The sequence below is a fragment of the Lytechinus pictus genome, unplaced genomic scaffold (genome assembly GCF_037042905.1).
Source record: "Lytechinus pictus isolate F3 Inbred unplaced genomic scaffold, Lp3.0 scaffold_123, whole genome shotgun sequence".
In the NCBI taxonomy this organism is placed as follows: Eukaryota; Metazoa; Echinodermata; class Echinoidea; order Temnopleuroida; family Toxopneustidae; genus Lytechinus; species Lytechinus pictus.
This window is the reverse complement of record NW_026974243.1, coordinates 1-17012: the sequence shown is the minus strand read 5'-3', so window position 1 is coordinate 17012 and position 17012 is coordinate 1. Positions and strand designations below refer to the sequence as shown.

The window sequence follows — 17012 nt, the reverse complement described above, 5'->3', positions numbered from 1 at the left end:
CTTCGTCACCCTTTTTAATAGAGCAGGAATAAACTTTTCGCTTGATGTCCGACATTCAAGGCAATGAGGAAAGTCGTTTGTTTGCAAGCACAGGGTCTCCAAGAGACGAGGCGCGCAGTTCAAGGCCTACACCATCATGTGAATTGTTGCGTCACACACAGGTGCGCATCCAAGAAAAAAAACACGACAATATCTCAAAATTCTCGTAGGTAGGCATCCGATGGAAACTGAAACAAACCCAATGAAAGATCGGTGGAATGACTGAAGACATCAAGAAACCAATATTATTACTGACAGGGATTAAATAGATGATGACGTCATAGTATCCCTTCAAATAGCTTGACTTTGATGGAGCAAGAGCCTACGACCATACCATGCTGAATATACCGGTTCTCGTCCGATCACCGAAGTCAAGCAGCATAGGGCTCGGTTAGTACTTGGATGGGAGACCGCCTGGGAATACCGGGTGTTGTAGGCATTTTTTGCTTCATGAAATGCCCCTTTATTCATTTTTACATTTTAAGTCGTTGGTATTTGTTTTCCTTATAGTATCACTTTTGTCTCTTTTTGTTGTCTTTTTCGTCTCCTTCGTCACCCTTTTTAATAGAGCAGGAATAAACTTTTCGCTTGATGTCCGACATTCAAGGCAATGAGGAAAGTCGTTTGTTTGCAAGCACAGGGTCTCCAAGAGACGAGGCGCGCAGTTCAAGGCCTACACCATCATGTGAATTGTTGCGTCACACACAGGTGCGCATCCAAGAAAAAAAACACGACAATATCTCAAAATTCTCGTAGGTAGGCATCCGATGGAAACTGAAACAAACCCAATGAAAGATCGGTGGAATGACTGAAGACATCAAGAAACCAATATTATTACTGACAGGGATTAAATAGATGATGACGTCATAGTATCCCTTCAAATAGCTTGACTTTGATGGAGCAAGAGCCTACGACCATACCATGCTGAATATACCGGTTCTCGTCCGATCACCGAAGTCAAGCAGCATAGGGCTCGGTTAGTACTTGGATGGGAGACCGCCTGGGAATACCGGGTGTTGTAGGCATTTTTTGCTTCATGAAATGCCCCTTTATTCATTTTTACATTTTAAGTCGTTGGTATTTGTTTTCCTTATAGTATCACTTTTGTCTCTTTTTGTTGTCTTTTTCGTCTCCTTCGTCACCCTTTTTAATAGAGCAGGAATAAACTTTTCGCTTGATGTCCGACATTCAAGGCAATGAGGAAAGTCGTTTGTTTGCAAGCACAGGGTCTCCAAGAGACGAGGCGCGCAGTTCAAGGCCTACACCATCATGTGAATTGTTGCGTCACACACAGGTGCGCATCCAAGAAAAAAAACACGACAATATCTCAAAATTCTCGTAGGTAGGCATCCGATGGAAACTGAAACAAACCCAATGAAAGATCGGTGGAATGACTGAAGACATCAAGAAACCAATATTATTACTGACAGGGATTAAATAGATGATGACGTCATAGTATCCCTTCAAATAGCTTGACTTTGATGGAGCAAGAGCCTACGACCATACCATGCTGAATATACCGGTTCTCGTCCGATCACCGAAGTCAAGCAGCATAGGGCTCGGTTAGTACTTGGATGGGAGACCGCCTGGGAATACCGGGTGTTGTAGGCATTTTTTGCTTCATGAAATGCCCCTTTATTCATTTTTACATTTTAAGTCGTTGGTATTTGTTTTCCTTATAGTATCACTTTTGTCTCTTTTTGTTGTCTTTTTCGTCTCCTTCGTCACCCTTTTTAATAGAGCAGGAATAAACTTTTCGCTTGATGTCCGACATTCAAGGCAATGAGGAAAGTCGTTTGTTTGCAAGCACAGGGTCTCCAAGAGACGAGGCGCGCAGTTCAAGGCCTACACCATCATGTGAATTGTTGCGTCACACACAGGTGCGCATCCAAGAAAAAAAACACGACAATATCTCAAAATTCTCGTAGGTAGGCATCCGATGGAAACTGAAACAAACCCAATGAAAGATCGGTGGAATGACTGAAGACATCAAGAAACCAATATTATTACTGACAGGGATTAAATAGATGATGACGTCATAGTATCCCTTCAAATAGCTTGACTTTGATGGAGCAAGAGCCTACGACCATACCATGCTGAATATACCGGTTCTCGTCCGATCACCGAAGTCAAGCAGCATAGGGCTCGGTTAGTACTTGGATGGGAGACCGCCTGGGAATACCGGGTGTTGTAGGCATTTTTTGCTTCATGAAATGCCCCTTTATTCATTTTTACATTTTAAGTCGTTGGTATTTGTTTTCCTTATAGTATCACTTTTGTCTCTTTTTGTTGTCTTTTTCGTCTCCTTCGTCACCCTTTTTAATAGAGCAGGAATAAACTTTTCGCTTGATGTCCGACATTCAAGGCAATGAGGAAAGTCGTTTGTTTGCAAGCACAGGGTCTCCAAGAGACGAGGCGCGCAGTTCAAGGCCTACACCATCATGTGAATTGTTGCGTCACACACAGGTGCGCATCCAAGAAAAAAAACACGACAATATCTCAAAATTCTCGTAGGTAGGCATCCGATGGAAACTGAAACAAACCCAATGAAAGATCGGTGGAATGACTGAAGACATCAAGAAACCAATATTATTACTGACAGGGATTAAATAGATGATGACGTCATAGTATCCCTTCAAATAGCTTGACTTTGATGGAGCAAGAGCCTACGACCATACCATGCTGAATATACCGGTTCTCGTCCGATCACCGAAGTCAAGCAGCATAGGGCTCGGTTAGTACTTGGATGGGAGACCGCCTGGGAATACCGGGTGTTGTAGGCATTTTTTGCTTCATGAAATGCCCCTTTATTCATTTTTAAATTTTAAGTCGTTGGTATTTGTTTTCCTTATAGTATCACTTTTGTCTCTTTTTGTTGTCTTTTTCGTCTCCTTCGTCACCCTTTTTAATAGAGCAGGAATAAACTTTTCGCTTGATGTCCGACATTCAAGGCAATGAGGAAAGTCGTTTGTTTGCAAGCACAGGGTCTCCAAGAGACGAGGCGCGCAGTTCAAGGCCTACACCATCATGTGAATTGTTGCGTCACACACAGGTGCGCATCCAAGAAAAAAAACACGACAATATCTCAAAATTCTCGTAGGTAGGCATCCGATGGAAACTGAAACAAACCCAATGAAAGATCGGTGGAATGACTGAAGACATCAAGAAACCAATATTATTACTGACAGGGATTAAATAGATGATGACGTCATAGTATCCCTTCAAATAGCTTGACTTTGATGGAGCAAGAGCCTACGACCATACCATGCTGAATATACCGGTTCTCGTCCGATCACCGAAGTCAAGCAGCATAGGGCTCGGTTAGTACTTGGATGGGAGACCGCCTGGGAATACCGGGTGTTGTAGGCATTTTTTGCTTCATGAAATGCCCCTTTATTCATTTTTACATTTTAAGTCGTTGGTATTTGTTTTCCTTATAGTATCACTTTTGTCTCTTTTTGTTGTCTTTTTCGTCTCCTTCGTCACCCTTTTTAATAGAGCAGGAATAAACTTTTCGCTTGATGTCCGACATTCAAGGCAATGAGGAAAGTCGTTTGTTTGCAAGCACAGGGTCTCCAAGAGACGAGGCGCGCAGTTCAAGGCCTACACCATCATGTGAATTGTTGCGTCACACACAGGTGCGCATCCAAGAAAAAAAACACGACAATATCTCAAAATTCTCGTAGGTAGGCATCCGATGGAAACTGAAACAAACCCAATGAAAGATCGGTGGAATGACTGAAGACATCAAGAAACCAATATTATTACTGACAGGGATTAAATAGATGATGACGTCATAGTATCCCTTCAAATAGCTTGACTTTGATGGAGCAAGAGCCTACGACCATACCATGCTGAATATACCGGTTCTCGTCCGATCACCGAAGTCAAGCAGCATAGGGCTCGGTTAGTACTTGGATGGGAGACCGCCTGGGAATACCGGGTGTTGTAGGCATTTTTTGCTTCATGAAATGCCCCTTTATTCATTTTTACATTTTAAGTCGTTGGTATTTGTTTTCCTTATAGTATCACTTTTGTCTCTTTTTGTTGTCTTTTTCGTCTCCTTCGTCACCCTTTTTAATAGAGCAGGAATAAACTTTTCGCTTGATGTCCGACATTCAAGGCAATGAGGAAAGTCGTTTGTTTGCAAGCACAGGGTCTCCAAGAGACGAGGCGCGCAGTTCAAGGCCTACACCATCATGTGAATTGTTGCGTCACACACAGGTGCGCATCCAAGAAAAAAAACACGACAATATCTCAAAATTCTCGTAGGTAGGCATCCGATGGAAACTGAAACAAACCCAATGAAAGATCGGTGGAATGACTGAAGACATCAAGAAACCAATATTATTACTGACAGGGATTAAATAGATGATGACGTCATAGTATCCCTTCAAATAGCTTGACTTTGATGGAGCAAGAGCCTACGACCATACCATGCTGAATATACCGGTTCTCGTCCGATCACCGAAGTCAAGCAGCATAGGGCTCGGTTAGTACTTGGATGGGAGACCGCCTGGGAATACCGGGTGTTGTAGGCATTTTTTGCTTCATGAAATGCCCCTTTATTCATTTTTACATTTTAAGTCGTTGGTATTTGTTTTCCTTATAGTATCACTTTTGTCTCTTTTTGTTGTCTTTTTCGTCTCCTTCGTCACCCTTTTTAATAGAGCAGGAATAAACTTTTCGCTTGATGTCCGACATTCAAGGCAATGAGGAAAGTCGTTTGTTTGCAAGCACAGGGTCTCCAAGAGACGAGGCGCGCAGTTCAAGGCCTACACCATCATGTGAATTGTTGCGTCACACACAGGTGCGCATCCAAGAAAAAAAACACGACAATATCTCAAAATTCTCGTAGGTAGGCATCCGATGGAAACTGAAACAAACCCAATGAAAGATCGGTGGAATGACTGAAGACATCAAGAAACCAATATTATTACTGACAGGGATTAAATAGATGATGACGTCATAGTATCCCTTCAAATAGCTTGACTTTGATGGAGCAAGAGCCTACGACCATACCATGCTGAATATACCGGTTCTCGTCCGATCACCGAAGTCAAGCAGCATAGGGCTCGGTTAGTACTTGGATGGGAGACCGCCTGGGAATACCGGGTGTTGTAGGCATTTTTTGCTTCATGAAATGCCCCTTTATTCATTTTTACATTTTAAGTCGTTGGTATTTGTTTTCCTTATAGTATCACTTTTGTCTCTTTTTGTTGTCTTTTTCGTCTCCTTCGTCACCCTTTTTAATAGAGCAGGAATAAACTTTTCGCTTGATGTCCGACATTCAAGGCAATGAGGAAAGTCGTTTGTTTGCAAGCACAGGGTCTCCAAGAGACGAGGCGCGCAGTTCAAGGCCTACACCATCATGTGAATTGTTGCGTCACACACAGGTGCGCATCCAAGAAAAAAAACACGACAATATCTCAAAATTCTCGTAGGTAGGCATCCGATGGAAACTGAAACAAACCCAATGAAAGATCGGTGGAATGACTGAAGACATCAAGAAACCAATATTATTACTGACAGGGATTAAATAGATGATGACGTCATAGTATCCCTTCAAATAGCTTGACTTTGATGGAGCAAGAGCCTACGACCATACCATGCTGAATATACCGGTTCTCGTCCGATCACCGAAGTCAAGCAGCATAGGGCTCGGTTAGTACTTGGATGGGAGACCGCCTGGGAATACCGGGTGTTGTAGGCATTTTTTGCTTCATGAAATGCCCCTTTATTCATTTTTACATTTTAAGTCGTTGGTATTTGTTTTCCTTATAGTATCACTTTTGTCTCTTTTTGTTGTCTTTTTCGTCTCCTTCGTCACCCTTTTTAATAGAGCAGGAATAAACTTTTCGCTTGATGTCCGACATTCAAGGCAATGAGGAAAGTCGTTTGTTTGCAAGCACAGGGTCTCCAAGAGACGAGGCGCGCAGTTCAAGGCCTACACCATCATGTGAATTGTTGCGTCACACACAGGTGCGCATCCAAGAAAAAAAACACGACAATATCTCAAAATTCTCGTAGGTAGGCATCCGATGGAAACTGAAACAAACCCAATGAAAGATCGGTGGAATGACTGAAGACATCAAGAAACCAATATTATTACTGACAGGGATTAAATAGATGATGACGTCATAGTATCCCTTCAAATAGCTTGACTTTGATGGAGCAAGAGCCTACGACCATACCATGCTGAATATACCGGTTCTCGTCCGATCACCGAAGTCAAGCAGCATAGGGCTCGGTTAGTACTTGGATGGGAGACCGCCTGGGAATACCGGGTGTTGTAGGCATTTTTTGCTTCATGAAATGCCCCTTTATTCATTTTTACATTTTAAGTCGTTGGTATTTGTTTTCCTTATAGTATCACTTTTGTCTCTTTTTGTTGTCTTTTTCGTCTCCTTCGTCACCCTTTTTAATAGAGCAGGAATAAACTTTTCGCTTGATGTCCGACATTCAAGGCAATGAGGAAAGTCGTTTGTTTGCAAGCACAGGGTCTCCAAGAGACGAGGCGCGCAGTTCAAGGCCTACACCATCATGTGAATTGTTGCGTCACACACAGGTGCGCATCCAAGAAAAAAAACACGACAATATCTCAAAATTCTCGTAGGTAGGCATCCGATGGAAACTGAAACAAACCCAATGAAAGATCGGTGGAATGACTGAAGACATCAAGAAACCAATATTATTACTGACAGGGATTAAATAGATGATGACGTCATAGTATCCCTTCAAATAGCTTGACTTTGATGGAGCAAGAGCCTACGACCATACCATGCTGAATATACCGGTTCTCGTCCGATCACCGAAGTCAAGCAGCATAGGGCTCGGTTAGTACTTGGATGGGAGACCGCCTGGGAATACCGGGTGTTGTAGGCATTTTTTGCTTCATGAAATGCCCCTTTATTCATTTTTACATTTTAAGTCGTTGGTATTTGTTTTCCTTATAGTATCACTTTTGTCTCTTTTTGTTGTCTTTTTCGTCTCCTTCGTCACCCTTTTTAATAGAGCAGGAATAAACTTTTCGCTTGATGTCCGACATTCAAGGCAATGAGGAAAGTCGTTTGTTTGCAAGCACAGGGTCTCCAAGAGACGAGGCGCGCAGTTCAAGGCCTACACCATCATGTGAATTGTTGCGTCACACACAGGTGCGCATCCAAGAAAAAAAACACGACAATATCTCAAAATTCTCGTAGGTAGGCATCCGATGGAAACTGAAACAAACCCAATGAAAGATCGGTGGAATGACTGAAGACATCAAGAAACCAATATTATTACTGACAGGGATTAAATAGATGATGACGTCATAGTATCCCTTCAAATAGCTTGACTTTGATGGAGCAAGAGCCTACGACCATACCATGCTGAATATACCGGTTCTCGTCCGATCACCGAAGTCAAGCAGCATAGGGCTCGGTTAGTACTTGGATGGGAGACCGCCTGGGAATACCGGGTGTTGTAGGCATTTTTTGCTTCATGAAATGCCCCTTTATTCATTTTTACATTTTAAGTCGTTGGTATTTGTTTTCCTTATAGTATCACTTTTGTCTCTTTTTGTTGTCTTTTTCGTCTCCTTCGTCACCCTTTTTAATAGAGCAGGAATAAACTTTTCGCTTGATGTCCGACATTCAAGGCAATGAGGAAAGTCGTTTGTTTGCAAGCACAGGGTCTCCAAGAGACGAGGCGCGCAGTTCAAGGCCTACACCATCATGTGAATTGTTGCGTCACACACAGGTGCGCATCCAAGAAAAAAAACACGACAATATCTCAAAATTCTCGTAGGTAGGCATCCGATGGAAACTGAAACAAACCCAATGAAAGATCGGTGGAATGACTGAAGACATCAAGAAACCAATATTATTACTGACAGGGATTAAATAGATGATGACGTCATAGTATCCCTTCAAATAGCTTGACTTTGATGGAGCAAGAGCCTACGACCATACCATGCTGAATATACCGGTTCTCGTCCGATCACCGAAGTCAAGCAGCATAGGGCTCGGTTAGTACTTGGATGGGAGACCGCCTGGGAATACCGGGTGTTGTAGGCATTTTTTGCTTCATGAAATGCCCCTTTATTCATTTTTACATTTTAAGTCGTTGGTATTTGTTTTCCTTATAGTATCACTTTTGTCTCTTTTTGTTGTCTTTTTCGTCTCCTTCGTCACCCTTTTTAATAGAGCAGGAATAAACTTTTCGCTTGATGTCCGACATTCAAGGCAATGAGGAAAGTCGTTTGTTTGCAAGCACAGGGTCTCCAAGAGACGAGGCGCGCAGTTCAAGGCCTACACCATCATGTGAATTGTTGCGTCACACACAGGTGCGCATCCAAGAAAAAAAACACGACAATATCTCAAAATTCTCGTAGGTAGGCATCCGATGGAAACTGAAACAAACCCAATGAAAGATCGGTGGAATGACTGAAGACATCAAGAAACCAATATTATTACTGACAGGGATTAAATAGATGATGACGTCATAGTATCCCTTCAAATAGCTTGACTTTGATGGAGCAAGAGCCTACGACCATACCATGCTGAATATACCGGTTCTCGTCCGATCACCGAAGTCAAGCAGCATAGGGCTCGGTTAGTACTTGGATGGGAGACCGCCTGGGAATACCGGGTGTTGTAGGCATTTTTTGCTTCATGAAATGCCCCTTTATTCATTTTTACATTTTAAGTCGTTGGTATTTGTTTTCCTTATAGTATCACTTTTGTCTCTTTTTGTTGTCTTTTTCGTCTCCTTCGTCACCCTTTTTAATAGAGCAGGAATAAACTTTTCGCTTGATGTCCGACATTCAAGGCAATGAGGAAAGTCGTTTGTTTGCAAGCACAGGGTCTCCAAGAGACGAGGCGCGCAGTTCAAGGCCTACACCATCATGTGAATTGTTGCGTCACACACAGGTGCGCATCCAAGAAAAAAAACACGACAATATCTCAAAATTCTCGTAGGTAGGCATCCGATGGAAACTGAAACAAACCCAATGAAAGATCGGTGGAATGACTGAAGACATCAAGAAACCAATATTATTACTGACAGGGATTAAATAGATGATGACGTCATAGTATCCCTTCAAATAGCTTGACTTTGATGGAGCAAGAGCCTACGACCATACCATGCTGAATATACCGGTTCTCGTCCGATCACCGAAGTCAAGCAGCATAGGGCTCGGTTAGTACTTGGATGGGAGACCGCCTGGGAATACCGGGTGTTGTAGGCATTTTTTGCTTCATGAAATGCCCCTTTATTCATTTTTACATTTTAAGTCGTTGGTATTTGTTTTCCTTATAGTATCACTTTTGTCTCTTTTTGTTGTCTTTTTCGTCTCCTTCGTCACCCTTTTTAATAGAGCAGGAATAAACTTTTCGCTTGATGTCCGACATTCAAGGCAATGAGGAAAGTCGTTTGTTTGCAAGCACAGGGTCTCCAAGAGACGAGGCGCGCAGTTCAAGGCCTACACCATCATGTGAATTGTTGCGTCACACACAGGTGCGCATCCAAGAAAAAAAACACGACAATATCTCAAAATTCTCGTAGGTAGGCATCCGATGGAAACTGAAACAAACCCAATGAAAGATCGGTGGAATGACTGAAGACATCAAGAAACCAATATTATTACTGACAGGGATTAAATAGATGATGACGTCATAGTATCCCTTCAAATAGCTTGACTTTGATGGAGCAAGAGCCTACGACCATACCATGCTGAATATACCGGTTCTCGTCCGATCACCGAAGTCAAGCAGCATAGGGCTCGGTTAGTACTTGGATGGGAGACCGCCTGGGAATACCGGGTGTTGTAGGCATTTTTTGCTTCATGAAATGCCCCTTTATTCATTTTTACATTTTAAGTCGTTGGTATTTGTTTTCCTTATAGTATCACTTTTGTCTCTTTTTGTTGTCTTTTTCGTCTCCTTCGTCACCCTTTTTAATAGAGCAGGAATAAACTTTTCGCTTGATGTCCGACATTCAAGGCAATGAGGAAAGTCGTTTGTTTGCAAGCACAGGGTCTCCAAGAGACGAGGCGCGCAGTTCAAGGCCTACACCATCATGTGAATTGTTGCGTCACACACAGGTGCGCATCCAAGAAAAAAAACACGACAATATCTCAAAATTCTCGTAGGTAGGCATCCGATGGAAACTGAAACAAACCCAATGAAAGATCGGTGGAATGACTGAAGACATCAAGAAACCAATATTATTACTGACAGGGATTAAATAGATGATGACGTCATAGTATCCCTTCAAATAGCTTGACTTTGATGGAGCAAGAGCCTACGACCATACCATGCTGAATATACCGGTTCTCGTCCGATCACCGAAGTCAAGCAGCATAGGGCTCGGTTAGTACTTGGATGGGAGACCGCCTGGGAATACCGGGTGTTGTAGGCATTTTTTGCTTCATGAAATGCCCCTTTATTCATTTTTACATTTTAAGTCGTTGGTATTTGTTTTCCTTATAGTATCACTTTTGTCTCTTTTTGTTGTCTTTTTCGTCTCCTTCGTCACCCTTTTTAATAGAGCAGGAATAAACTTTTCGCTTGATGTCCGACATTCAAGGCAATGAGGAAAGTCGTTTGTTTGCAAGCACAGGGTCTCCAAGAGACGAGGCGCGCAGTTCAAGGCCTACACCATCATGTGAATTGTTGCGTCACACACAGGTGCGCATCCAAGAAAAAAAACACGACAATATCTCAAAATTCTCGTAGGTAGGCATCCGATGGAAACTGAAACAAACCCAATGAAAGATCGGTGGAATGACTGAAGACATCAAGAAACCAATATTATTACTGACAGGGATTAAATAGATGATGACGTCATAGTATCCCTTCAAATAGCTTGACTTTGATGGAGCAAGAGCCTACGACCATACCATGCTGAATATACCGGTTCTCGTCCGATCACCGAAGTCAAGCAGCATAGGGCTCGGTTAGTACTTGGATGGGAGACCGCCTGGGAATACCGGGTGTTGTAGGCATTTTTTGCTTCATGAAATGCCCCTTTATTCATTTTTACATTTTAAGTCGTTGGTATTTGTTTTCCTTATAGTATCACTTTTGTCTCTTTTTGTTGTCTTTTTCGTCTCCTTCGTCACCCTTTTTAATAGAGCAGGAATAAACTTTTCGCTTGATGTCCGACATTCAAGGCAATGAGGAAAGTCGTTTGTTTGCAAGCACAGGGTCTCCAAGAGACGAGGCGCGCAGTTCAAGGCCTACACCATCATGTGAATTGTTGCGTCACACACAGGTGCGCATCCAAGAAAAAAAACACGACAATATCTCAAAATTCTCGTAGGTAGGCATCCGATGGAAACTGAAACAAACCCAATGAAAGATCGGTGGAATGACTGAAGACATCAAGAAACCAATATTATTACTGACAGGGATTAAATAGATGATGACGTCATAGTATCCCTTCAAATAGCTTGACTTTGATGGAGCAAGAGCCTACGACCATACCATGCTGAATATACCGGTTCTCGTCCGATCACCGAAGTCAAGCAGCATAGGGCTCGGTTAGTACTTGGATGGGAGACCGCCTGGGAATACCGGGTGTTGTAGGCATTTTTTGCTTCATGAAATGCCCCTTTATTCATTTTTACATTTTAAGTCGTTGGTATTTGTTTTCCTTATAGTATCACTTTTGTCTCTTTTTGTTGTCTTTTTCGTCTCCTTCGTCACCCTTTTTAATAGAGCAGGAATAAACTTTTCGCTTGATGTCCGACATTCAAGGCAATGAGGAAAGTCGTTTGTTTGCAAGCACAGGGTCTCCAAGAGACGAGGCGCGCAGTTCAAGGCCTACACCATCATGTGAATTGTTGCGTCACACACAGGTGCGCATCCAAGAAAAAAAACACGACAATATCTCAAAATTCTCGTAGGTAGGCATCCGATGGAAACTGAAACAAACCCAATGAAAGATCGGTGGAATGACTGAAGACATCAAGAAACCAATATTATTACTGACAGGGATTAAATAGATGATGACGTCATAGTATCCCTTCAAATAGCTTGACTTTGATGGAGCAAGAGCCTACGACCATACCATGCTGAATATACCGGTTCTCGTCCGATCACCGAAGTCAAGCAGCATAGGGCTCGGTTAGTACTTGGATGGGAGACCGCCTGGGAATACCGGGTGTTGTAGGCATTTTTTGCTTCATGAAATGCCCCTTTATTCATTTTTACATTTTAAGTCGTTGGTATTTGTTTTCCTTATAGTATCACTTTTGTCTCTTTTTGTTGTCTTTTTCGTCTCCTTCGTCACCCTTTTTAATAGAGCAGGAATAAACTTTTCGCTTGATGTCCGACATTCAAGGCAATGAGGAAAGTCGTTTGTTTGCAAGCACAGGGTCTCCAAGAGACGAGGCGCGCAGTTCAAGGCCTACACCATCATGTGAATTGTTGCGTCACACACAGGTGCGCATCCAAGAAAAAAAACACGACAATATCTCAAAATTCTCGTAGGTAGGCATCCGATGGAAACTGAAACAAACCCAATGAAAGATCGGTGGAATGACTGAAGACATCAAGAAACCAATATTATTACTGACAGGGATTAAATAGATGATGACGTCATAGTATCCCTTCAAATAGCTTGACTTTGATGGAGCAAGAGCCTACGACCATACCATGCTGAATATACCGGTTCTCGTCCGATCACCGAAGTCAAGCAGCATAGGGCTCGGTTAGTACTTGGATGGGAGACCGCCTGGGAATACCGGGTGTTGTAGGCATTTTTTGCTTCATGAAATGCCCCTTTATTCATTTTTACATTTTAAGTCGTTGGTATTTGTTTTCCTTATAGTATCACTTTTGTCTCTTTTTGTTGTCTTTTTCGTCTCCTTCGTCACCCTTTTTAATAGAGCAGGAATAAACTTTTCGCTTGATGTCCGACATTCAAGGCAATGAGGAAAGTCGTTTGTTTGCAAGCACAGGGTCTCCAAGAGACGAGGCGCGCAGTTCAAGGCCTACACCATCATGTGAATTGTTGCGTCACACACAGGTGCGCATCCAAGAAAAAAAACACGACAATATCTCAAAATTCTCGTAGGTAGGCATCCGATGGAAACTGAAACAAACCCAATGAAAGATCGGTGGAATGACTGAAGACATCAAGAAACCAATATTATTACTGACAGGGATTAAATAGATGATGACGTCATAGTATCCCTTCAAATAGCTTGACTTTGATGGAGCAAGAGCCTACGACCATACCATGCTGAATATACCGGTTCTCGTCCGATCACCGAAGTCAAGCAGCATAGGGCTCGGTTAGTACTTGGATGGGAGACCGCCTGGGAATACCGGGTGTTGTAGGCATTTTTTGCTTCATGAAATGCCCCTTTATTCATTTTTACATTTTAAGTCGTTGGTATTTGTTTTCCTTATAGTATCACTTTTGTCTCTTTTTGTTGTCTTTTTCGTCTCCTTCGTCACCCTTTTTAATAGAGCAGGAATAAACTTTTCGCTTGATGTCCGACATTCAAGGCAATGAGGAAAGTCGTTTGTTTGCAAGCACAGGGTCTCCAAGAGACGAGGCGCGCAGTTCAAGGCCTACACCATCATGTGAATTGTTGCGTCACACACAGGTGCGCATCCAAGAAAAAAAACACGACAATATCTCAAAATTCTCGTAGGTAGGCATCCGATGGAAACTGAAACAAACCCAATGAAAGATCGGTGGAATGACTGAAGACATCAAGAAACCAATATTATTACTGACAGGGATTAAATAGATGATGACGTCATAGTATCCCTTCAAATAGCTTGACTTTGATGGAGCAAGAGCCTACGACCATACCATGCTGAATATACCGGTTCTCGTCCGATCACCGAAGTCAAGCAGCATAGGGCTCGGTTAGTACTTGGATGGGAGACCGCCTGGGAATACCGGGTGTTGTAGGCATTTTTTGCTTCATGAAATGCCCCTTTATTCATTTTTACATTTTAAGTCGTTGGTATTTGTTTTCCTTATAGTATCACTTTTGTCTCTTTTTGTTGTCTTTTTCGTCTCCTTCGTCACCCTTTTTAATAGAGCAGGAATAAACTTTTCGCTTGATGTCCGACATTCAAGGCAATGAGGAAAGTCGTTTGTTTGCAAGCACAGGGTCTCCAAGAGACGAGGCGCGCAGTTCAAGGCCTACACCATCATGTGAATTGTTGCGTCACACACAGGTGCGCATCCAAGAAAAAAAACACGACAATATCTCAAAATTCTCGTAGGTAGGCATCCGATGGAAACTGAAACAAACCCAATGAAAGATCGGTGGAATGACTGAAGACATCAAGAAACCAATATTATTACTGACAGGGATTAAATAGATGATGACGTCATAGTATCCCTTCAAATAGCTTGACTTTGATGGAGCAAGAGCCTACGACCATACCATGCTGAATATACCGGTTCTCGTCCGATCACCGAAGTCAAGCAGCATAGGGCTCGGTTAGTACTTGGATGGGAGACCGCCTGGGAATACCGGGTGTTGTAGGCATTTTTTGCTTCATGAAATGCCCCTTTATTCATTTTTACATTTTAAGTCGTTGGTATTTGTTTTCCTTATAGTATCACTTTTGTCTCTTTTTGTTGTCTTTTTCGTCTCCTTCGTCACCCTTTTTAATAGAGCAGGAATAAACTTTTCGCTTGATGTCCGACATTCAAGGCAATGAGGAAAGTCGTTTGTTTGCAAGCACAGGGTCTCCAAGAGACGAGGCGCGCAGTTCAAGGCCTACACCATCATGTGAATTGTTGCGTCACACACAGGTGCGCATCCAAGAAAAAAAACACGACAATATCTCAAAATTCTCGTAGGTAGGCATCCGATGGAAACTGAAACAAACCCAATGAAAGATCGGTGGAATGACTGAAGACATCAAGAAACCAATATTATTACTGACAGGGATTAAATAGATGATGACGTCATAGTATCCCTTCAAATAGCTTGACTTTGATGGAGCAAGAGCCTACGACCATACCATGCTGAATATACCGGTTCTCGTCCGATCACCGAAGTCAAGCAGCATAGGGCTCGGTTAGTACTTGGATGGGAGACCGCCTGGGAATACCGGGTGTTGTAGGCATTTTTTGCTTCATGAAATGCCCCTTTATTCATTTTTACATTTTAAGTCGTTGGTATTTGTTTTCCTTATAGTATCACTTTTGTCTCTTTTTGTTGTCTTTTTCGTCTCCTTCGTCACCCTTTTTAATAGAGCAGGAATAAACTTTTCGCTTGATGTCCGACATTCAAGGCAATGAGGAAAGTCGTTTGTTTGCAAGCACAGGGTCTCCAAGAGACGAGGCGCGCAGTTCAAGGCCTACACCATCATGTGAATTGTTGCGTCACACACAGGTGCGCATCCAAGAAAAAAAACACGACAATATCTCAAAATTCTCGTAGGTAGGCATCCGATGGAAACTGAAACAAACCCAATGAAAGATCGGTGGAATGACTGAAGACATCAAGAAACCAATATTATTACTGACAGGGATTAAATAGATGATGACGTCATAGTATCCCTTCAAATAGCTTGACTTTGATGGAGCAAGAGCCTACGACCATACCATGCTGAATATACCGGTTCTCGTCCGATCACCGAAGTCAAGCAGCATAGGGCTCGGTTAGTACTTGGATGGGAGACCGCCTGGGAATACCGGGTGTTGTAGGCATTTTTTGCTTCATGAAATGCCCCTTTATTCATTTTTACATTTTAAGTCGTTGGTATTTGTTTTCCTTATAGTATCACTTTTGTCTCTTTTTGTTGTCTTTTTCGTCTCCTTCGTCACCCTTTTTAATAGAGCAGGAATAAACTTTTCGCTTGATGTCCGACATTCAAGGCAATGAGGAAAGTCGTTTGTTTGCAAGCACAGGGTCTCCAAGAGACGAGGCGCGCAGTTCAAGGCCTACACCATCATGTGAATTGTTGCGTCACACACAGGTGCGCATCCAAGAAAAAAAACACGACAATATCTCAAAATTCTCGTAGGTAGGCATCCGATGGAAACTGAAACAAACCCAATGAAAGATCGGTGGAATGACTGAAGACATCAAGAAACCAATATTATTACTGACAGGGATTAAATAGATGATGACGTCATAGTATCCCTTCAAATAGCTTGACTTTGATGGAGCAAGAGCCTACGACCATACCATGCTGAATATACCGGTTCTCGTCCGATCACCGAAGTCAAGCAGCATAGGGCTCGGTTAGTACTTGGATGGGAGACCGCCTGGGAATACCGGGTGTTGTAGGCATTTTTTGCTTCATGAAATGCCCCTTTATTCATTTTTACATTTTAAGTCGTTGGTATTTGTTTTCCTTATAGTATCACTTTTGTCTCTTTTTGTTGTCTTTTTCGTCTCCTTCGTCACCCTTTTTAATAGAGCAGGAATAAACTTTTCGCTTGATGTCCGACATTCAAGGCAATGAGGAAAGTCGTTTGTTTGCAAGCACAGGGTCTCCAAGAGACGAGGCGCGCAGTTCAAGGCCTACACCATCATGTGAATTGTTGCGTCACACACAGGTGCGCATCCAAGAAAAAAAACACGACAATATCTCAAAATTCTCGTAGGTAGGCATCCGATGGAAACTGAAACAAACCCAATGAAAGATCGGTGGAATGACTGAAGACATCAAGAAACCAATATTATTACTGACAGGGATTAAATAGATGATGACGTCATAGTATCCCTTCAAATAGCTTGACTTTGATGGAGCAAGAGCCTACGACCATACCATGCTGAATATACCGGTTCTCGTCCGATCACCGAAGTCAAGCAGCATAGGGCTCGGTTAGTACTTGGATGGGAGACCGCCTGGGAATACCGGGTGTTGTAGGCATTTTTTGCTTCATGAAATGCCCCTTTATTCATTTTTACATTTTAAGTCGTTGGTATTTGTTTTCCTTATAGTATCACTTTTGTCTCTTTTTGTTGTCTTTTTCGTCTCCTTCGTCACCCTTTTTAA

General features: G+C 42.5%; 29 non-coding genes across 29 annotated transcripts; all 29 read left to right on the top strand.

The window, feature by feature from the left end:
• Nucleotides 1-359: 359 nt before the first annotated feature.
• On the top strand, nt 360-478 carry LOC135158849 (5S ribosomal RNA). The gene has a single exon (XR_010297610.1). It is a non-coding gene; the product is annotated as a 5S ribosomal RNA (ribosomal RNA).
• Nucleotides 479-945: 467 nt separating this feature from the next.
• LOC135158848 (5S ribosomal RNA) lies at nt 946-1064 on the top strand. The gene has a single exon (XR_010297609.1). It is a non-coding gene; the product is annotated as a 5S ribosomal RNA (ribosomal RNA).
• A 467-nt stretch (nt 1065-1531) lies between these two features.
• Nucleotides 1532-1650, top strand: LOC135158847 (5S ribosomal RNA). Its single transcript, XR_010297608.1, has one exon. It is a non-coding gene; the product is annotated as a 5S ribosomal RNA (ribosomal RNA).
• Nucleotides 1651-2117: 467 nt separating this feature from the next.
• Nucleotides 2118-2236, top strand: LOC135158846 (5S ribosomal RNA). Its single transcript, XR_010297607.1, has one exon. It is a non-coding gene; the product is annotated as a 5S ribosomal RNA (ribosomal RNA).
• Nucleotides 2237-2703: 467 nt separating this feature from the next.
• LOC135158844 (5S ribosomal RNA) lies at nt 2704-2822 on the top strand. Its single transcript, XR_010297605.1, has one exon. It is a non-coding gene; the product is annotated as a 5S ribosomal RNA (ribosomal RNA).
• Nucleotides 2823-3289: 467 nt separating this feature from the next.
• Nucleotides 3290-3408, top strand: LOC135158843 (5S ribosomal RNA). Its single transcript, XR_010297604.1, has one exon. It is a non-coding gene; the product is annotated as a 5S ribosomal RNA (ribosomal RNA).
• A 467-nt stretch (nt 3409-3875) lies between these two features.
• LOC135158842 (5S ribosomal RNA) lies at nt 3876-3994 on the top strand. Its single transcript, XR_010297603.1, has one exon. It is a non-coding gene; the product is annotated as a 5S ribosomal RNA (ribosomal RNA).
• Nucleotides 3995-4461: 467 nt separating this feature from the next.
• Nucleotides 4462-4580, top strand: LOC135158841 (5S ribosomal RNA). The gene has a single exon (XR_010297602.1). It is a non-coding gene; the product is annotated as a 5S ribosomal RNA (ribosomal RNA).
• Nucleotides 4581-5047: 467 nt separating this feature from the next.
• LOC135158840 (5S ribosomal RNA) lies at nt 5048-5166 on the top strand. Its single transcript, XR_010297601.1, has one exon. It is a non-coding gene; the product is annotated as a 5S ribosomal RNA (ribosomal RNA).
• A 467-nt stretch (nt 5167-5633) lies between these two features.
• Nucleotides 5634-5752, top strand: LOC135158839 (5S ribosomal RNA). Its single transcript, XR_010297600.1, has one exon. It is a non-coding gene; the product is annotated as a 5S ribosomal RNA (ribosomal RNA).
• A 467-nt stretch (nt 5753-6219) lies between these two features.
• On the top strand, nt 6220-6338 carry LOC135158838 (5S ribosomal RNA). The gene has a single exon (XR_010297599.1). It is a non-coding gene; the product is annotated as a 5S ribosomal RNA (ribosomal RNA).
• Nucleotides 6339-6805: 467 nt separating this feature from the next.
• LOC135158837 (5S ribosomal RNA) lies at nt 6806-6924 on the top strand. Its single transcript, XR_010297598.1, has one exon. It is a non-coding gene; the product is annotated as a 5S ribosomal RNA (ribosomal RNA).
• Nucleotides 6925-7391: 467 nt separating this feature from the next.
• Nucleotides 7392-7510, top strand: LOC135158836 (5S ribosomal RNA). Its single transcript, XR_010297597.1, has one exon. It is a non-coding gene; the product is annotated as a 5S ribosomal RNA (ribosomal RNA).
• A 467-nt stretch (nt 7511-7977) lies between these two features.
• Nucleotides 7978-8096, top strand: LOC135158835 (5S ribosomal RNA). Its single transcript, XR_010297596.1, has one exon. It is a non-coding gene; the product is annotated as a 5S ribosomal RNA (ribosomal RNA).
• Nucleotides 8097-8563: 467 nt separating this feature from the next.
• LOC135158833 (5S ribosomal RNA) lies at nt 8564-8682 on the top strand. The gene has a single exon (XR_010297593.1). It is a non-coding gene; the product is annotated as a 5S ribosomal RNA (ribosomal RNA).
• Nucleotides 8683-9149: 467 nt separating this feature from the next.
• On the top strand, nt 9150-9268 carry LOC135158832 (5S ribosomal RNA). Its single transcript, XR_010297592.1, has one exon. It is a non-coding gene; the product is annotated as a 5S ribosomal RNA (ribosomal RNA).
• Nucleotides 9269-9735: 467 nt separating this feature from the next.
• On the top strand, nt 9736-9854 carry LOC135158831 (5S ribosomal RNA). The gene has a single exon (XR_010297591.1). It is a non-coding gene; the product is annotated as a 5S ribosomal RNA (ribosomal RNA).
• A 467-nt stretch (nt 9855-10321) lies between these two features.
• Nucleotides 10322-10440, top strand: LOC135158830 (5S ribosomal RNA). Its single transcript, XR_010297590.1, has one exon. It is a non-coding gene; the product is annotated as a 5S ribosomal RNA (ribosomal RNA).
• A 467-nt stretch (nt 10441-10907) lies between these two features.
• On the top strand, nt 10908-11026 carry LOC135158826 (5S ribosomal RNA). The gene has a single exon (XR_010297586.1). It is a non-coding gene; the product is annotated as a 5S ribosomal RNA (ribosomal RNA).
• A 467-nt stretch (nt 11027-11493) lies between these two features.
• LOC135158815 (5S ribosomal RNA) lies at nt 11494-11612 on the top strand. Its single transcript, XR_010297575.1, has one exon. It is a non-coding gene; the product is annotated as a 5S ribosomal RNA (ribosomal RNA).
• Nucleotides 11613-12079: 467 nt separating this feature from the next.
• On the top strand, nt 12080-12198 carry LOC135158804 (5S ribosomal RNA). The gene has a single exon (XR_010297564.1). It is a non-coding gene; the product is annotated as a 5S ribosomal RNA (ribosomal RNA).
• A 467-nt stretch (nt 12199-12665) lies between these two features.
• On the top strand, nt 12666-12784 carry LOC135158793 (5S ribosomal RNA). Its single transcript, XR_010297553.1, has one exon. It is a non-coding gene; the product is annotated as a 5S ribosomal RNA (ribosomal RNA).
• A 467-nt stretch (nt 12785-13251) lies between these two features.
• LOC135158782 (5S ribosomal RNA) lies at nt 13252-13370 on the top strand. The gene has a single exon (XR_010297542.1). It is a non-coding gene; the product is annotated as a 5S ribosomal RNA (ribosomal RNA).
• Nucleotides 13371-13837: 467 nt separating this feature from the next.
• LOC135158771 (5S ribosomal RNA) lies at nt 13838-13956 on the top strand. Its single transcript, XR_010297531.1, has one exon. It is a non-coding gene; the product is annotated as a 5S ribosomal RNA (ribosomal RNA).
• A 467-nt stretch (nt 13957-14423) lies between these two features.
• On the top strand, nt 14424-14542 carry LOC135158867 (5S ribosomal RNA). The gene has a single exon (XR_010297628.1). It is a non-coding gene; the product is annotated as a 5S ribosomal RNA (ribosomal RNA).
• A 467-nt stretch (nt 14543-15009) lies between these two features.
• On the top strand, nt 15010-15128 carry LOC135158856 (5S ribosomal RNA). The gene has a single exon (XR_010297617.1). It is a non-coding gene; the product is annotated as a 5S ribosomal RNA (ribosomal RNA).
• Nucleotides 15129-15595: 467 nt separating this feature from the next.
• On the top strand, nt 15596-15714 carry LOC135158845 (5S ribosomal RNA). The gene has a single exon (XR_010297606.1). It is a non-coding gene; the product is annotated as a 5S ribosomal RNA (ribosomal RNA).
• Nucleotides 15715-16181: 467 nt separating this feature from the next.
• On the top strand, nt 16182-16300 carry LOC135158834 (5S ribosomal RNA). Its single transcript, XR_010297594.1, has one exon. It is a non-coding gene; the product is annotated as a 5S ribosomal RNA (ribosomal RNA).
• A 467-nt stretch (nt 16301-16767) lies between these two features.
• Nucleotides 16768-16886, top strand: LOC135158765 (5S ribosomal RNA). The gene has a single exon (XR_010297525.1). It is a non-coding gene; the product is annotated as a 5S ribosomal RNA (ribosomal RNA).
• The last annotated feature ends 126 nt before the right edge of the window (nt 16887-17012 follow it).